Here is a 19,431-nt window from a genome sequence, read left to right as displayed (position 1 = left end):
TAGTCTGAAGGAAATATTGTATTATATGCCTCCATATCTCTACCAGTCAGTTGCTGGGACCATTCTGCTTCTGTGATCCCATTTGCCCAACACATGAACTTGAACATCTGTAAATGAGCATCCTAGCCAGGCCCGCTGTGATTTCATTTGTGCCGATGGGGCTATAGTATGGATCCCTGCTCTGGGACAAGCTGACTTGGCCTGGGCATGTCTACCTCACCTTCTTAGCCTTCTCCACTTAACTCTCTGGTAGGGTCTTGAGTGTAGCTGTCAAGCACAGTAAGGCCCTCATTCAGCATAGATTGCAATTGCAAAGCTGCTCGCACAATCTTTGCAAATGCAATCCATAGCAATACAAACGCAGGAGGAGGTGCATACACACCTCCTTGCTGCATTTGCGATTGCAGCGCTGTGAGTGCGTCGCAGCCTGGGATCAGGTTGCGATGTTCATCTGCGAAGGCAAGCCTCAACTTACTTAGGCTTGCTTTCATAAGGTCGCTTGTGAGCCCAAGGAAAGTCTTGTGATGCAGTCCTTGACCTTGACACTCTCTGAAAATGTAGGTGATATGCCCCCGTTCCCGGCAGTGCCGGCCGTTCCTGTCCATCGCCCCGAACACCTCTGTCTGTCAATCATAAGCGATCCAACCTGAATTAGGCCCTAAGTGCACTGTGGTTATTGGTATATGTGTTGGTCCTACAGTAACAAGGAGTGTGAGATACAGATACTATAGGTGAGGTGTGCTGCAAAGACCCAAGTAGACCACTGTAGTTAGCGGACTGCTGAAACTCAGTCTCTCTCATATTTACCAAATATATTGCAAGTGTTTCTTCTTGGGCCAGAAATACAGGCTTCCATGTATGCCTGATAGTCTAGGTTGGCTTCCCTAGCTATTCAGCACTTACCAAAGGGATTCAGTATGATATACCAGGGCTTGGATACCGATGGTCTGAAGATCGATGCCAGGATTCTGAATCTTGCAATGCTGACATGGGTGAGTTGGGGCTGTTCTCCTCTATCCCCTAACCCTCACTTCTCGCAACCTAACCCAAACCTCTCCCTATAGTGCCTAACTCTAACCTCCCTGCGGCGGTGCCTAAACCTAAACCCTCCTCCCTGCAGCCTAAACTTAACCTTCACCTCCCCCGCAGCCTAACCTTCCCTCCCCTGCAGCCTAACCCTAACCCTCCCTCCCCGCAGCCTAACCCTAACCCTCCCTCATCCGCAGCCTAACCCTAACCTTCCCTCCCCGCAGCCTAAACCTAACCTTCCCTCCCCCACAGCCTAACCCTAATCCTCCCTCCCCCGCAGCCTAGCCCTAACCCTCCCTCCCCTGCAGCCTAACCCTAACCTTCCCTCCCCCGCAGCCTAACCCTAACCTTCCCTCCCCGCAGCCTAACCCTAACCTTCCCTCCCCGCAGCCTAACCCTAACCTTCCTTCCCCTGCAGCGTAACCCTAACCTTCCCTCCCCCGCAACCTAACCCAAACCCTCCCTCCCCCGCAGCCTAACCCTAACCTTCCCTCCCCCGCAGCCTAACGTTCCCTCCCCTGCAGCCTAACCCTAACCCTCCCTCCCCCGCAGCCTAACCCTAACCCTCCCTCACCCGCAGCCTAACCCTAACCCTCCCTGCCCCGCAGCCAGGGCCGTTTCTTGGGGCAGGCGAGCAGTGCAACCGCACTGGGCGCCCGCCGCAGAACTAACTGTGGCTCCCTGCTTCCCCCTCCTATTTCTCCCCGAGTAACCCGCTCGGGGGGTGAAGTTTCACGGAATGACGCGGTTGCGTCGTTACGTCACGACGCAACACTGTCACTCCGCGAAACTCCCCCCCCCCCCCCCGAGCGGAGTGCAGAGGGGGATCCAAGCTAGGAAGAGGCAAAGGCCGGCGCGAGGAGCGACTGGTGAGGCGGGCCGAAGAGCGGTAATCGACTCTGTAAGTATTCTCTCTCTCTCTCTCCCTCAATGTGTAAAATGGGGACACCTGCCGTAATGTGTGAAATGGGGACTCTTGCCTGCGGTAGTGTGGGGATTTAATGTATCAAGGGCATTGCGGTGTGTGGCATAATATGGTGCAGGGGGCATTACTGTGTGGGGCTTAATATGGTAGAATTTTTTTTTCCTGTGGTGGTCGTGATCTGTTGGAGCAGGGTCAAAAACTGGATTGTGAGGTATTCTTTTCAGACGAGGCCATGCCCATTTAAATGAGGCAACACCCATTTAGATGAGGCCACGCCCCCTTGTCGGGTGCTCGCGCAAGTTGTTTTTTTTTTTCATCTAGGTGTGTGTGGAAGGGGGGGGGATATTTTATGTCATGGGGGGGCGCATTTTTAAATCTCGCACTGGGAGCCAAATTGGGGCCGCAGCCTAACCCTAACCATCCCTCCCCCACAGCCTAACCCTAATCCTCCCTCCCCCACAGCCTAACCCTAACCTTCCCTCACCCGCAGCCTAAACCTAACCTTCCCTCCCCCACAGCCTAACCCTAACCTTCCGTCCCCCACAGCCTAGCCCTAACCTTCCCTCCCCTGCAGCCTAACCCTAACCTTCCCTCCCCCGCAGCCTAACCCAAACCATCCCTCCCCTGCAGCCTAACCCTAACCTTCCCTCCCCCGCAGCCTAACCCTAACCTTCCCTCCCCGCAGCCTGATCCTAACCTTCCCTCCCTGCAGCCTAACCCTAACCTTCCCTCCCCAGAGCCTAACCCTAACCTTCCTTCCCCCGCAGCCTAACCCTAACCTTCCCTCCCCCGTAGCCTAACCCAAACCCTCCCTCCCCCGCAGCCTAACACAAACCCTCCCTCCCCCGCAGCCAAACCCTAACCTTCCCTCCCCGCAGCCTGACCCTAACCTCCCTGAGGATCGGCTAAAGTAACACACACATACCCCGGTCCTAAACCTAACGCAATCGCTTTACATGGGTCGGGATGCCGACAGTTGGTATTCCGAGGTCAGTGTCCTGAACATTTCGGGATTCCGGCGCCAACATTGTGACCGGTGTCGGTATTCCGGCTTCGGTATTCCGACATCTGGGATCCCGACAGCCGGCAAATTAACCGCATCCCGTTATAAAAGCTGGATCACAGATCACAGTATGATTAGGTGATGTCTCAGAAAGTCAGGAGGCACCTCATGGAAATTCCCTGTTATGTTCAGCCAATTGCTACGTGATCCCATTGATACCAATAAATGTCACAATATTGGTGGAGAACTTTGACTTACACTGATACAAAACTACCGGGCTGAGTAACATCCTTACACGTTTGACCCCAATATTGTTATTTACAAACTAGCCAATATCCAAATAATGAATAATGATTTTATTTACAACAAAATCACCACCGAGAGCTATAACATTAATAATAATAATCCCGGCTAATCGTACTGTGCGATGTTCTACAACATAAAAGACCAACATGACAACAAGGGACCGCGGTACAGGTGGCTGGATGACATCTATCAGATAACCACCAAATTAGCTTCCTCTTATACAAAGTCAATGCAAAACCATGAAGAAATCAGAAACGTTAACACGTCTATTGCATGAACTTTCTAGTACAGGCTAATGAAGCACCACAGTCTAACCCAGTGGTGCCCAAACTTTTTTGAGTCACCCCGCCCCAGAGTATCAGAATTTTTTTCACCACGGCACCCCTAGGCCAAAAGTCTTATCCAGAAATAAAATAAAAAAAATTACATTCATTAAATTGTTTACATGTCATCCTTATGGTGAGGGTCAGGGTCCGCGTCTGTTTGTCCACATAGTTAATGACAGACAGCCACCAACACTGGTTTTGTCTATTACATTGACCATAAATCATTTGAATTGGTCCCGAAACACCAACCCAGGGCACCCCTGCGAGTACCCCAACGCATCCCAGGATGCCACGGAAAACAGTTTCAGAACCACTGGTCTAACCACATGATTTTGGCCTGATAATAACTACTTCACATTAGTATTAATATTAATACTCCCGATGTATAAACCTTTCCTCAAAAAGGAACCGCTGGCTGAGATTAGATAAGGAGCGGGCTGCCTAGGCACGAAATCTATAGAAGAGGCTTGAATTTTTGTGATTGGTTGAATTTGTCATCTGTTGCTAGGCAGATCAAGGTTTGTAGCGAGTTGTAATTGGTTAGGGCCAGCCTATCAGTGAATGTAGGGGCAGTGATGTTAGTGTATGTAAGGAGAAGCTTACCAGGATCATCCCTCTTGTCGGTTTGGAAGCCCACCCACCTGCCCGCCCTATTGGCTCTTTAATTTGGCTCTCTTCAATTTGGCATACTAATGTCGTTTGTTTCTGAATTAGTGAGTGGGAAGGCGCTACTGGCCAGCGGTCACGTGTAGCATAAGTGGTGTTGTGGGGCACTTACCCCTTTTGAAGGGCGGCGAGTGTGTCCTGCCCTTGTGGGGGGAGGGGGGGGGGCGAGGGATGCTTCCTTGGGTAGCGTCCTCACTATGCTATAGTAAGGGGTGGTCAGAACTTCACAACAGGTTATGCTGATATATATATACAGATGGGGCGTTTCAGTCGTCGCCATTTCAGTTGAGGAGTTTAGTCACTGCCATTTTGTAAGATCTGTGACTAGAGCTGGTTAGTGGTAGCGTCTTCCTGGCCACCCACTATGAATATGGTCATTCCAATTAATGAATTCAATGACCATTTAATCAAACGCAGTTGTGTCCATGGGGTATATTTACTAACATTCGTAATTTTCGGAAAAAGGTCAAAGTTCAATCACGAATGACATCGAAAGTGTAAAACTGCAACTTTTTGAATTTATTACGACTAATTTACTAAGCTGTCGTATTCGGATTTTTCATTTGTTCCGATGTCGATGTCATTCGTTTTTTTTTTACCTTTTTTACGGCAGTGATTAGCAAAACACTGCCGACTTTTTCAAAATGAATCTCGGCCGGATCTGTGTGATCCGTGCTGGGGTTCATTTTTTTTTTAAATAAACACTGTAAAACGGAGAAAAAAAATGCGTGGGGTCCCCCCTCCTAAGCATAACCAGCCTCGGGCTCTTTGAGCCGACCCTGGTTGCAGAAATATGGGGTAAAAAATGACAGGGGTTCCCCCATATTTAAGCAACCAGCATCGGGCTCTGCGCCTGGTCCTGGTTCCAAAAATACGGGGGACAAAAAGAGTAGGGGTCCCCCGTATTTCTAAAACCAGCACCGGGCTCCACTAGCTGGACAGATAATGCCACAGCCGGGGGTCACTTTTATATAGTGCCCTGCGGCCGTGGCATCAAAAATCCAACTAGTCACCCCTGGCCGGGGTACCCTGGGGGAGTGGGGACCCCTTCAATCAAGGGGTCCCCCCCCAGCCACCCAAGGGCCAGGGGTGAAGCCCGAGGCTGTCCCCCCCATCCAATTGGCTGCGGATGGGGGGCTGATGGCCTTTTGTGAAAATGAAAATATATTGTTTTTAGTAGCAGTACTACAAGGCCCAGCAAGCCTCCCCCGCATGCTGGTACTTGGAGAACCACAAGTACCAGCATGCGGCGGAAAAACGGGCCCGCTGGTACCTGTAGTACTACTACTAAAAAAATACCCAAAAAAAGACAAGACACACACACCTTGAAAGTAAAGATTTATTACATACATCCACACAAACATACAAACATACTTACCTATGGCCCCACGCAGGTCGGTCCTCTTCTCCAGTAGAATCCAAGGGGTACCTGTTGAATAAATTATACTCACCAGCTCCAGGGTCCCAGGCTCCTCGTAGCATCCATTTGTAATCCACGTACTTGAATAAAATAAAAAAACGGACACCCGAGCCACGCACTGAAAGGGGACCCATGTTTGCACATGGGTCCCCTTTCCCCGACTGCCAGAAACCCACTCTGACTGATGTCTAAGTGGGTTTCTTCAGCCAATCAGGGAGCGCCACGTTTGGCACCCTCCTGATCGGCTGTGTGCTCCTGTACTGTCTGACAGGCGGCACACGGCAGTGTTACAATGTAGCGCCTATGCGCTCCATTGTAACCAATGGTGGGAACTTTCTGCTCAGCGGTTGACCGAAAGTGACCTCACCGCTGACCACAAAGTTCCCACCATTGGTTACAATGGAGCGCATAGGCGCTACATTGTAACACTGCCGTGTGCCGCCTGTCATACAGTACAGGAGCACACAGCCGATCAGGAGGGTGCCAAACGTGGCGCTCCCTGATTGGCTGAAGAAACCCACTTAGACAGAAGTCAGAGTGGCTTTCTGGCATTCGGGGGAAAGGGGTCCCATGTGAAAACATGGGTCCCCTTTCAGTGCGTGGCTCGGGTCTCCGTTTTATTTTTTTAATCAAGTACGCGGATTACAAATGGATTATCCGAGGAGCCTGGTACCCTGGATCTGGTGAGTATAATTTATTCAACAGGTACCCCATGGATTCTACTGGAGAAGAGGACCGACCCTCGTGTGAACATAAGGTAAGTATGTTTGTATGTTTGTGTGGATGGATGTAATAAATCTTTACTTTCAAGGTGTGTGTGTCTTGTCTTTTTTTGGGTATTTTTTTAGTAGTAGTACTACAGGTACCAGAGGGCCCGTTTTTCCGCCGCATGCTGGTACTTGTGGTTCTCCAAGTACCAGCATGCGGGGGAGGCTTGCTGGGCCTTGTAGTACTGCTACTAAAAACAATATCTTCATTTTCACAAAAGGCTATCAGCCCCCCATCCGCAGCCAATTGGATGGGGGGGACAGCCTCGGGCTTCACCCCTGGCCCTTGGGTGGCTGGGGGGGGGGACCCCTTGATTGAAGGGTTCCCCACTCCCCCAGGGTACCCCGGCCAGGGGTGACTAGGTGGATTTTTGATGCCACGGCCGCAGGGCACGGTATAAAAGTGACCCCCGGCTGTGGCATTATCTGTCCAGCTAGTGGAGCCCGGTGCTGGTTTTAGAAATACGGGGGACCCCTACTCTTTTTGTCCCCCGTATTTTTGGAACCAGGACCAGGCGCAGAGCCCGATGCTGGTTGCTTAAATATGGGGGAACCCCTGTCATTTTTTTACCCATATTTCTGCAACCAGGGTCGGCTCAAAGAGCCCGAGGCTGGTTATGCTTAGGAGGGGGGACCCCACGCATTTTTTTCCCCGAAAATAACCACTTTCCCACCCCTTCCCACTGATATACATGCACGGATCTCATGGATCCGTGCATGCCTATCCAATCACGGGGAAAAAAAGCAGGTCTGTTTTTTTTAGCACTTTTTTACGAGTTGTAATTTTTCACGGCAGTGTTTTTTTTTTGTTTTTTGTTTTTTTTGCTTTGCACTTCTTAGTAAATTACAGAGATTCATACTTAAACAGCCGCGTTTTGACCGATGGTGTATTCATTCGTAATTTTTTTCTTGGACTTCCAAAAAATTACGAATGCCCTCATCACTGCCGTGATTTGAGTTTAGTAAATTACCGTGATGACACTTTGAAGAAAAAACGGCATCTCGGTCAAAATCGGGACCTTAGTAAATATACCCCCATGTCTTTATTTTTAGTTGATAAGATAGCTTAAAGTGTATAGTTAACGTCAAGCACAATAAATTAATAGACGGCTTATTTTTATTATCTATATAAAACTGTTATTAAAGCCAGCTGACGGCTGGATCCCTACTAGAGGGGGCAGAGGAAGGTTACTTATTATAGAGGATGAAAAAAGAACAGTTAGCAGTGCCTGTAATAAGATGTAACGCAGTGCCAAGGGGGTCAGTCTCTCATTACTTATCTGTCATATCCATTTAGACTGTTGGTCACAATAATATTCCCACTGGATTTTTAATTGGGAAGTTCTGAATATTTAATTTTATTTTGTATGGGAAATGCATTTATTACTAACCCGTTAGGATACTTTGCGCTCTGACAATTATTTCATTACACTGTGTACAAATAGGGTACTGTGACATTTCCACATATACTGTACAACTTATAGGCCCTACACACTTACAGATTTCACTGCACGATATGAATGTTCTCGTTCATTAATGAATGAGATCTGTTATCGTTCAGTGTGTAGGCACCAATGATGAACACGCGCTCGTTCATCGTTGGTGCCGTGACGCTTATGCATGCAGGGAATTATGGACGAGATTGTCCATATTAGCATGCAGTGATATGGAGCCGGGTGACGGGGGGAGTGAAGTCCCTGTCACCTCCCCCCCCCCGCAGCTGAGTCACCCTTCGGCCGTATCCGCCGTCGGGCAGCAAGGCGGTGGGTCGCCGAATGTGTAGGGCCCATAACACTGTGAAGCTGTATCTCTGCGGTCTATGGGCATAACCATAAGCCTATGTATGGATGATAAGACATACTGCTATTCTGGAGTTGGACATACAATCTATGGGCCTAATTCAGCACAGCGGGCGATCAGGTACTAACTGCGCAATTTGCACGCGCTTTGGACAACAACAAAGGGAATCAATGGTCAGCGACGGGATGGTGCGAAAAATCGTATCGCACCGGTGTTCGCAAGGTGATTGGCAGGAAGAGGCCGTTTGTGGGTGGTAACTGAGCATTTACTGGGAGTGTCCAGAAAAGCACAGGCGTGCCCAAGCGTTTTCAGGGAGGGTGTGTAACGTCAGCTCCGGCCCTGATCAGCCCCTTTTCATCGCACTGGAGGAGTAGGTCCTGGGCAGCGCACACACTGCACACTCTGGATTTTAGCAGCTCGGCGTACACATTGGATCGCACACTTGCACGGCGAATTTACACTCCCCCTGGGGAGTCTTTGTTGTTCTGCGTTCAGACTATCTGAACGCAGGATAGCAAAAGTAGCAGCTCAGCGATCGGGTCTGAATCACCCCCTATGTGCGACTCAACATACAACAGAAGTTTTCTCCCTACATTTTGAAGGAAAAATGCATCAACCGCTAAATGAGGCCCTCGGTTCCACAAGAGCTAGTAATCCAATATGATAAATTGTGGCTTGCAGACTCAGCCTGTTGCCAATTACAGCCATCTGGAGGTTGTATTGCACATTTTCAACGCTCTGAACTGGGGAGTGCAGGGACTGTAAAAGCCAACAGGCAGAAAGCGGCATTCACCGCACCGTGTGTTAAACCATTCATAAACCAGTCGGAGCATTATATTCCGCTTTTACAAGGAGCAACCAGTTTCTCAGAAATGCTGAAGAGAAATGTGATTTCTTTAGTTACAACATTTGAAAAGATTTATATACATAAAGAACATACAGGGATGCAGGTAGGTATGACATGCCTTAATACATATAGGTGGTCATTCCGAGTTGTTCACTTGCTAGCTGCTTTTAGCAGCATTGCAAACGCTAGGCCGCCGCCGCCCTCTGGGAGTGTATCTTAGCTTAGCAGAATAGCGAACGAAAGATTAGCAGAACTGCTACTAAATATTTTCTTGCAGTTTCTGAGTAGCTCCAGACCTACTCCTAGATTGCGATCAGCTCGGTCCGTTTAGTTCCTGGTTTGACGTCACAAACACGCCCTGCGTTCGGCCAGCCACTCCCCCGTTTCTACAGACACTCCCGCGTTTTTCCCTGACACGCCTGCGTTTCTTAGCACACTCCCGGAAAACGCTCAGTTACCACCCAGAAACGCCCCTTTCCTGTCAATCATTCACCGATCAGCAGTGCGACTGAAAAGCGTTGTACGAACACCAGCAAAACTGCTAAGTTTTTAATTAAATAACTAAGCGCATGCCCGCTGTGTACCATGCGCATGCGCATTTAGCAACAAATCGCAGTATAGCGAAAATCGGCAGTGAGCGAACAACTCGGAATGACGCCCATAGTGCCAGGCCTATAGCAGGATGGACAGTCTTTGACAACCCGTATGTATGTGGGGAGGCGGTTTTACAGATTTGTCGTAGGCTTCCTATTTCCGCCAGTAATTCGCCACTACCGACCTCTACTACTGGTATTTTATGGACTCTAGACACCAGATTTTATCAGTCACATACCACCATTTTGCCCCCATTTGCAAGAAAATGGCAGCTGCCTACAGGGCCATCACGGTAAATTGTGGACGCTAGGGAGGCCAATCCCGGGCCGTTTTTTCAATCCCGGGATTCGGGATTGAAAAACGGTCAATCCTGGGATTCCCGGGATTGCAGTAGGGACCAGTGAAAGATGTAGGGAGCAGCGCTGGAGGGAGGGTGTAGGTAGCGGTGCGGAAGGTAGGGAGGAGGTAGGTAGCGGTGCGGGAGGTAGGGAGGGGGTAGGTAGCGGTGCGGGAGGTAGGGAGGGGGTAGGCATAGGTGTGCGCAGACACTGACAGGCGGGTGTTGCTCCGGACTCCTCCCCCCCCCCCCCCCCCCCTCCACGGCATTATAGTGTTCTCTCACATCCCCTGTCCTGGATATAGACTGCTCACCTGGGCGGCCCAGGTAAGCAGTCTATGTCCAGGACAGGGGAGGTGAGAGAACACTATAATGCCGTGCCGTGGAGGGGGGGGGGGGGGGGAGTCCGGAGCGGCACCCGCCTGTCAGTGTCTGCGCACACCTATGGGGGTAGGTAGCGGTGCGGGAGGGTGGGTGTAGGTAGTGGTGCGGGAGGGTTGGTAGCGGCGCGGGAGGGAGGGAGGGTGTAAGTAATAACACTTACTATTAGGCGGGCGGCCGCGGCCGCCATGGACACACTGAACACAGCGGCATTTCAAATGAAGCGTCGGCCGCCAGCCAACCAGAGCTGGCGGACCGGCAGCCAATCAGGGAAGCTGCCGCAGCAGTCGCTCCTGATTGGCTGCCGCTGCTGCGGCAGCTTCCCTGATTGGCTGCCGGTCTGCCAGCTCTGATTGGCTGGCGGCCGGCGCTTCATTTGAATTGCCGCTGCGTTCAGCGTGTCCATGGCTGCCGCGGCCGCCTGATAGTAAGTGTTATTACTTACACCCGCCCTCCCGCGCCGCTTCCAACCCTCCCGCACATGCGCACTCCAATCCCGGGATTCAAATCCCGGCATTTTTGGGCCCAAATCCCGGGATCCCGCCGATCCCGATCCCGGGATTGGCCTCCCTAGTGGACACTGTTACAAGGGGGTGTGGCCATACACGTTTGGACCATTCTATATATGCTGAATGGGGCAGGGATTGGCCACTCCATGTGAGTGGTATGCGTCTCTTACACTGTAATCCAATCACAGAGGGCGCTTATCCCTGATGCAGGTGTGCATGCCACACAGTGGCTTGGTCACTGCTTCCCAGTGATTTTATTAGACCCTGGAGAATGTGGTGACATCATTACTCTCTGCAGGTGGACTGGCTTATTGTAATTGTAGGTTATTGGTACTGTATACTATATTTCTGCTGCTGTACAGTGGTGGCCGCGCTATGCTGGGGATATGGATGCACCTCTTTGTCAGGCATGGTCCCCCAAGCAGTCCCAGGCCTTAGGTACCTAGCTCATCCCTTTAGTGCTGAGCAGGTTTATAACTTTTAACCAGTCCATGCACCACCATTGTTAGGGGGGCTCAGCCTGCTTTCCACCCTACCACCACTAAGTCTGGGTAAGGAGATTTATACTTAACTCTCTCACTCAAAGTAGTTTCTAGGCAAAATAAATACACAAGATACAACGGGATGCAATCAATTTGTCGGCTCTCGGGATCCCAGCGGTCAGGATACCGATGCTGAAATCCAAACAACGCCGATAGCTGGAATCCCGGCGAGCATGGACTATTCTCACTTGTGGGAGACCACGACACCCACAGAGTGAGAATAGAACCTGTGGCGAGCGTAGTGAGCCACCGAGCCTGTAGCTGTGCGAGAGTAGCAAGCCCGCTAGGGGACTCATACCGCTCGCCCCGCTGCCACAATGAGTAGCTACTTCCTGTATGGCACACTATCATAGCCAGATTAAGATTGGGGGTGCACAGGATACTGTACCCTGAGTCCCTCTCTGTCAGCCCCCCCCCCCTGTTCAAAGCACACTGACATCACTAGCTCTCCCCCTTGTGCAGCAGCAGACCCAGGCAATTTGTGAGCAGGACAGTATGTAGTGCAGGCAGTAGTGGATCTTGCTACGGGCAAGCAGGATTTTTTCCCGGCGCGCCGCCTTCCGGAGGGTGCCGCCGCCATGGCAAGATCCGCTACTGGTGCCGCCCGGTGCTGTGTAGATGCGGTGCTGTGTGTTGCGCAATGAAGTAATTGACCTCTAGTGTCTATGCAGTGCTATGGGAGAGACCCCATAGATCCGAGGAGTGGCACCGGCGGCCGGAGACGGAGGGCAGCAGCGGTTGGGAAGCAGGAGCGGGGATTGTGAGTATTAATTTATTTTAATTTCTTTTTATATATTTTTTGTAAGCGGCGCAACTAGGGGGCACAACTCTACAGGGGGCACAGTACTGGGGGCACAACTCTACAGGGGGCACAGTACTGGGGGCAATACTACTGTGGGCACAGCTACAGGGAACACAGTACAGGGGGCACAACTACCGAGGGCACAGCTACAAGGGGCATAACTGACCACGCCCCTTCTCCATGAAGCCACGCCCCTGTTTTTTCACCCTGGGCGGCACAAGGTCTAGATCCGGCCTTGCGTGCAGGCAGAGACACAGGAGTATCATGTTTCATGCACTACCGATGGAGCTTCCCGACCAGAGGAGAGACAGGAGGGAGAGAGAGCTGCAAGTGACCCAATGATCACAGCATTATGCAGGAGCTGGGGTTGATCAAGGGGGATCCCTTGCACAGAAGAAAGAATTAAATCATGGACGCCATCCTAAGTTAAACCTGGGCATTCATTTCGAAGGAAAATTATTATTACTGGCACAATAGAGATATTCAAGTACTGTAGTTACGCTAGGGACCTTAGCCAAACGTGAGTCGTAGGCCCAATATATAAGCAGTGCTCAGGGGATAGAGGCTGCACCATCTTGGATACGTGGTCATACGTCCCCCGTACTCCTTGCCCCCTTCTTCCAACCCCCTCTTCCTCTTCTGCACCCCTGAACATGACTTCTGGCTTTGAGAGAACTAGCTGTCATACATTATATACCTTATATCTGTTATGTAGAAGAGGCAGTTATTATAGTGAATATTCATTGGCTATACAGTGTTATTATGGCTGGCTAAGTGAAGGGTTAAGTTACTATGAGCAGATCCTCTGCCAGTGATTGCTAATTGCTTGCAGCTGACTCCTGCTCTCTCCTCTGTACCTACATGAGCACTGCTGACTCATACTGGGGATTTGCCAGTCACCCCCCTCATGCTGATACTATAGTAAATTCTATATAAACGCCTGTGAATATATGTATATGCAGATTTGAATTACAGCTATTTACTGGGAACAAAGTTCAACTGGTTTCCTTTCCACCAGCTGATAACAGTAGGCGGACGCAGTGGCCACCAGTAATTGTAATTGCGCTATATGTTCTCATAATTATATATTCACTATAACGCTGGAGATGGCAAGTAGGGCTCATCTTCCATATATACCTTAAGATTGCAGAGGATGAGTCTCTCTTGTCCTCAGCAAGCCTGAATAAAAAAATCCTACAATATAAAAGTCAAGTCTGCTCCTCACTTGTGTTATGTGTGCTGGCGGCCACTAGAGGCCTCCACACGCACCAAAATGATTTCCTTGTATGTGCAAGCTGAAAGTGAAACTACAGAGAGATGTTACAACCCCCTAACCTGCAGCTGGTAATATTAATCATACTGATCTGAACATAGGTGTGCGCACCTGGGGTGCCTGGTGCGCACAGGCACCCCCTAATGTCCGGCACCCCCCACACACCTGCACATTAGGGCAGTGCAGCACAGCGATCCTCGCAGAGCCTGCTGCTCTGTCCTGTGCTATCCCTCGCTGCCAGTAGCGCAATTACCCAGAGGTGGAACTACCGCCAGTGCAACCAGTGCGTTGCACTGGGGCCCGCCACTGTCCAGGGGCCCAAAGCATGTAATGAGTCAAACTGACTCATTACATGCCGCCCGGACAGAGAGGAGAGGAGCGCAGCGGTACGGGGGAGAAGGAGGAGGAGGGAGGTGGAGGAGGGAGCCGCAGCAGCGCTTTACTACTGGTTGAGGCGCTGCTGCTGCTGCTGTCCCTCTGCTTCACTATAGGCTGTCTTCTGAGAACAGCCTATAGAGAAGCAGAGGGGCAGCAGCAGCAGCGCCTCCACCAATAACACAGCGCTGCTGCGGCTCCCTCCTCCACCTCCCTCCTCCTCCTTCTCTCCTGCCCGGGAATCGTGACCAGAAGCTGCACCAAGGAGCCTGAGCCAGCGGAGAGGGTAAGTATAATTCTTCTTTCTTTCTTTCTTTCTTTCTTTCTTTCTTTCTTTCTTTCTTTCTTTCTTTCTTTCTTTCTTTCTTTCTTTCTTTCTTTCTTTCTTTCTTTCTTTCTTTCTTTCTTTCTTTCTTCCATGTACAAAAAGGAGGACTGCCTGCCGCAATGTGTAAAAATAGGGGACTGCCTGACGCAATGTGTAAAAAGGGGGAATCTGCTTGCCGCAATGTGTAAAAAGGGGGAATCTGCTTGCCGCAATGTGTAAAAAGGGGGAATCTTCCTGCCGCAATGTGTAAAAAGGGGGAATCTGCTTGCCGCAATGTGTAAAAAGGGGGAATCTGCCTGCCGCAATGTGTAAAAAGGGGGAATCTGCTTGCCGCAATGTGTAAAAAGGGGGAATCTGCCTGCCGCAATGTGTAAAAAGGGGGAATCTGCCTGACGTAATGTGTAAAAAGGGGGAATCTGCCTGACGCAATGTGTAAAAAGGGGGAATCTGCCTGACGCAATGTGTAACAAGGGCACATTGTCACACGCCATAGGCGGCATTCACCGCGCTTACCCCTGCATGCCTGCTGGTCTGTGTTGCGGCCTCCGCCTTCGTTGGTCCACGGGCTCCGGCGCCTGGCTGGCGCGGCTCCCGGCGGTTCTCCAGGGCAGGGGCGCCGCCATGACACCCGGCATCACGTGGGCGGGGAGCAGGTGACGTCATCAGACTGTTCCGCCAATCCAGCGGAGGCGGGAGATTCAAAGGCAGATGCCGGGCAGCGCCTCGGCGCCTGAGTATCGTCTTTTCCCCTGAAGTGGATGCCAGTGCTTCTGTCCTCGGCGGATCTCTCTGCAGCATACCCCAGTGTCTCCGGCATTTCCAGGTGTTAGTTGTTGCACAGCTTCCAGCGTTCCCAGCCGCTGCTGGGTTCCACTGCGCTCTAGTCACCAGTGCTTCTTGGAGTCAGCGTGGGCTGCAGGTTAAACGTCGCTCTCAAGTTATACAAGTCCTCAGTGTCTTTAACCCTCGCTCTCAAGTTATACAAGTTCTCGGTGTCTTTAACCCTCGCTCTCCAGTTATACAAATCCTGTGTCTTTAGCCACCGCTCTCAAGTTCTTCAAATCATCAGTGTCTTTAACCACCGCTCTCAAGTTCTTCAAATCATCAGTGTCCTTAACCACCGCTCTCAAGTTCTTCAAATCATCAGTGTCCTTAACCACCGCTCTCAAGTTCTTCAAATCATCAGTGTCTTTAACCACTGCTCTCAAGTTCTTCAAATCATCAGTGTCTCTAACCACCGCTCTCAAGTTCTTCAAATCATCAGTGTCTCTAACCACCGCTCTCAAGTTCTTCAAATCATCAGTGTCTTCACCACCGCTCTCAAGTTCTTCAAATTATCAGAGTCTTAACCACCGCTCTCAAGTTCTTCAAATCATCAGTGTCTTTTAACCACCGCTCTCAAGTTCTTCAGTCACCAGTATCTTTTACCATCACTCACAAGTACTTCCTGGACATTTCTCCATACGCTCCTTCTCTGTTATGTGACATTGTGTTGCTCTCTTCCTGCAATAAAGTCCTTTAATATTTTCACCAAGCTTTCTGTCAGAGTCCTGTATGAGGAAGACCTATATCAAGCCATCCCTGTTCCGACCCAACTGTGGTTCCTCTCCCCTACCATCGGGAGAACCCCCGAGTTCACAACACCCCCAACCTAGGTCAGTGACAGTATACTCAGGCCTCATGGACCCGGGGGATCGGAGCCCAGAGGCAAGTACCATCCAGGACTTGATTTCTCGAGTACAAAGTCAGGAAGCAGCACAGGGCCAGGTGATGCATTATCTCCAGGAGTTATCTGGCCGGCTGGATCAAATTCAGACTTCTCTGGCTTCAGTAGCACCGGCCCCATCTCCAGTACCCGCTCCAGTGGTTGTCTCTAGTAATATTCCATCCTTCTCTGGAACCAGGTCACGCCTTCAGCTCCCTACTCCTTCTCGCTATAATGGGAATCCAAAGAATTGCTGTGGTTTTCTCAATCAGTGCGAGGTACATTTTGAACTGCTTTAACATAACTTCCCTACTGATCGGTCCAAGGTGGAATACATTATTTCTTTGCTTGAGGGTTCAGCGTTGGATTGGGTGTCTCCGTTATGGGAGCGATCTGATCCATTGGTTTCTAGTTACACTAATTTCATTACGTCATTCCGGAGGATCTTTGATGAGCCCGGCAGGACGACCGCTGCCTCTGCAGACTTGCTTCGTGTCCGACAAGGCTCTCGTTCAGTGGGACAGTATGTGATTAATTTTCAGACCATAGCCTCAGAACTGCGCTGGAATAATGATGCCCTTCGGGCTGCCTTTTGGAACGGGCTCTCCGATCATCTAAAGGACGAGTTGGTCACTAAAATTTGCCGGATTCTTTAGAACAGTTGATCTCGCTCTGTGTAAAGGTGGATCTTCGCATGCAGGAACGAGGTGGCGAACGTAGTCGGTCAGATCGTTCAAGGGTCCGATCTTTTCCGTCTAAGCTAACGATTATTCCAAGTCCTGATGAACCCATGCAGATTAATCGATCCCGGCTATCCCCAGAGGAACGTCAGTGTCGTCGTGAGGGTAGACTCTGCCTCTACTGTGGAGCCGCGGATCACTTTCTCAAGTTTTGCAAGTCTTGCCCAGGAAACGGGCAGTCCTAGCTTGTTCCGGAGGAGTCGAGCTAGGAGTTTCTTCTAAACCTTCTCCGCCAGTGGACTGTTTACTCTCCGTGTCTCTGTTCTCTGAGTCAATAGCCAAACCCGTTAAGGCTCTGCTGGACTCAGGGGCTGCAGGGAATTTTATTTCCCTTTCCTGTGCCCAGGATCTGGGTTGTCAGCTATGGTCAGTCGAACGACCTGTTACGTTGACTGCTATTAATGGTACCCAAATTTCTAACGGTCTGATTTCAAGTTGTACAGTACCAATCAAACTGCAAGTGGGAGCTCTGCATCAAGAACACCTAGAGTTCCTAGTGATTCGGGAGATGCCCCACGATCTGGTTCTTGGCCTTCCTTGGCTTAAACTTCACAACCCTCACGTCGACTCAAGTTCGACACAAATAACATCTTGGAGTTCTTTTTGTCATTCAAATTGTCTCACCCCAGTCTATCCGCTCCGTGTATCTTCCAAGTCAGATGAAGGGCTCATTCTGGAGGCCTATCGGGAGTTTTCTGACGTGTTCTCGGAGCAAGCGGCCGATCAGCTACCACCGCATAGACCCTGGGAATGCCCCATTGAGCTCATTCCGGGGAAAATGCCACCTTGGGGTCGCACTTATCCCTTATCACTGCCCGAGACCCAAGCTATGTCGGACTATATCAAGTCTAATCTACAGAAAGGATTCATCCGCCCCTCTACTTCTCCGGCGGGGGCGGGTTTCTTTTTTGTGAAGAAGAAGGACGGAGGGCTGAGATCATGTATTGACTATCGTGGTCTAAATGATGTCACCATTAAGAATAAGTATCCTTTGCCGCTCATTACGGAGCTTTTTGATAGAGTTCGTGGAGCCCGAATTTTCACCAAGCTTGATTTAAGGGGAGCTTATAATTTGATACGTATCCGACAGGGGGATGAATGGAAGACGGCCTTCAATACCAGGGACGGGCATTACGAGTATCTGGTAATGCCGTTTGGCCTCAGCAACGCCCCTGCCGTCTTCCAGGGATTCATTAACGAAGTCTTTCGGGATATGCTATACCTAAGTGTAGTGGTATATTTGGATGACATTCTGATATTTTCTAAAAATCTCACAGAGCACAGAATACAGGTCAAAGAGGTACTTCTTCGATTGCGAGAGAATCATCTTTATGGAAAGATTTCCAAATGTACTTTTGAGGTTCCTTCTATTCCATTTCTTGGTTACATCATTTCGGGCACGGAGCTTCGTATGGATCCAGGGAAACTCACTGCCATCCGGGACTGGACTCAGCCTCTTTCCTTGAAAGCGGTACAACGATTTCTGGGCTTTGCAAATTACTACCGGAAATTCATAAAGGGATTTTCTACCATCGTGGCACCCATTACTGCCCTAACCAAGAAGGGTTCTGACCCAAGTCATTGGTCCTCCGAAGCTGTAGCAGCGTTCGCTCAGTTAAAGTCAGCCTTTATGTCCGCTCCAGTCCTTCAACAACCAAATTTTTCAAAACCATTCTTCTTGGAGGTTGATGCTTCCTCGGTAGGCATAGGTGCCGTGCTTTCGCAGTACGCTCCAGATGGGAAGTTACATCCATGTGGTTTCCATTCTCGCAAATTCTCTCCTGCGGAACAGAATTACACCATTGGAGACAAAGAGCTTTTGGCAATAAAATCTGCCTTGGAGGAATGGAGATATCTTTTGGAAGGAGCTAAACACCTAATTATAATTTTCACTGATCATAAGAATTTGCTGTACCTCAAGACGGCCCAGTGCTTGAATCCCCGTCAAGCTAGATGGGCGCTCTTCTTTACCCGGTTTTCGTTTGTTATTAAGTACCGGGCTGGGACTTTTAACACCAAGGCTGATGCTTTATCCCGTTCCTTAACAGCTTCGGATGAGGAGAATTCCGTTGAGAAGGCTTTGATTCTCAGTCCAGTTTCTATGTCAGCGGCTCCCACCGCTTTGGGTCCTCCTCCTGGGAGAATGTCTGTGCCAGCTAAATTTGACCAAGGTTGTTGCAGTGGGCTCATGTTTCCAAGTTTTCCGGTCATCCTGGAGTTCAAAGGATGTGGGAGTTTCTACGAAGGTCTTACTGGTGGGACACTATGAAGAAGGATATTCAAGATTATGTCAACTCATGTCCTCAGTGTGCTCAGCACAAAATTCCTTGTTTGCCTCCTGCGGGGTTATTGCATCCACTGTCCATTCCTCAGAGACCTTGGACCCATATCTCTATGGACTTTGTCACCAAATTGCCCCTCTCCAAGGGTCACAATACTGTCTGGGTAATTATCAACTGTTTCTCTAAGATGGCACATTTTGTACCTTTGACTGGGTTACCATCAGCTCCCAAGTTGGCTTTGTTATTTATCCGAGAACATTTCCGCCTGCACGGCTTACCTCAGGAAATCGTCTCTGACCGGGGGGTACAATTCACTGCAAGATTCTGAAGAGCTCTCTGTACGGCCTTACAAATAAAACTCAAGTTTTCATCCGCTTACCATCCACAAACCAATGGGCAAACTGAACGCGTCAATCAAGATTTAGAGACTTTTCTCCGTGTTTATCTTTCTCCTTCGCAAGATGATTGGGTGGA

General features: G+C 50.0%; 1 protein-coding gene across 2 annotated transcripts in view; it reads left to right on the top strand.

The window, feature by feature from the left end:
* Positions 1-19,431, top strand: part of FBLN1 (fibulin 1) — a 197,259-nt gene that overhangs the window by 20,972 nt on the left and 156,856 nt on the right. The gene's annotated exons all lie outside the window — the stretch shown is intronic.

Source organism: Pseudophryne corroboree, chromosome 6 (genome assembly GCF_028390025.1).
Source record: "Pseudophryne corroboree isolate aPseCor3 chromosome 6, aPseCor3.hap2, whole genome shotgun sequence".
NCBI lineage: Eukaryota > Metazoa > Chordata > Amphibia > Anura > Myobatrachidae > Pseudophryne > Pseudophryne corroboree.
This window is presented reverse-complemented; position numbering and strand designations above follow the sequence as displayed.